General features: G+C 35.5%; 1 pseudogene; it reads left to right on the top strand.

Moving 5' to 3' along the window:
* Positions 1-327: 327 nt before the first annotated feature.
* Positions 328-425, top strand: LOC125483231 (annotated as a pseudogene).
* The last annotated feature ends 305 nt before the right edge of the window (positions 426-730 follow it).

Here is a 730-nt window from a genome sequence, read left to right as displayed (position 1 = left end):
AATGACCTATCAATATCAGTCATGCATTTCACTGAGCAATTGTAATGAAGAAATCTTAGGTCAAGGCGGCAGAAGATAAAGCTAGACGATCAGCACAGCTCCCAAAGAAACCCTTTAATTATACAGTGAAAAAGAGAAGTACTTGTTTTTTATTAAATTCAAATTGCTACCCTATTTTATAGAATAACTAGAATTTTATTGATGCTTTTTTTGAAAAACTTCCAACTTTCAAGTAACACAATCTATATTGAGTTCAAGCATATTAGGTATTCAAAGTCCATCTGGTTGCTATTTTAAATTGGGAATTAGCTGATTCATGTGAAACTGGTTAACGTACATATACTAAAATTAGAACGATTCAGAGAAAATGAGCATGGCCCCTGCATAAGGATGACACATAAATTCAGTAAGTGTTCTATATTTAGGGCCCAGTTGTGGTGCAGTGGTAGTGTCCCTGTCCCCTGGAGCAGGAGGCTTGGGTTCAGGTCCCACCAGCTCTGGAGAGGTGTAATAATATGTCTGAACAGTTGATTAGTAAAAAATAGGTTAAATAAAAATACAATGGAATTTCAATTTCAGACTTTATGACAAAAAAAGCCTTTGTTTACCCTCATCTCTTTTCTTTCCAATGTTTAATAATTCTAATAGTTTTAAACTATTTAAAGGCCAACATGTTGGCAAAAGCAGAGGTGCCCAACTACACTGCTATGTGAATCCTAACCTTGCAGCC

The sequence above is a fragment of the Rhincodon typus genome, chromosome 5 (genome assembly GCF_021869965.1).
Source record: "Rhincodon typus isolate 14 chromosome 5, sRhiTyp1.1, whole genome shotgun sequence".
NCBI lineage: Eukaryota > Metazoa > Chordata > Chondrichthyes > Orectolobiformes > Rhincodontidae > Rhincodon > Rhincodon typus.
Note: the sequence above shows the minus strand (reverse complement) of the source record. Positions and strands in the feature narration are given on the sequence as shown.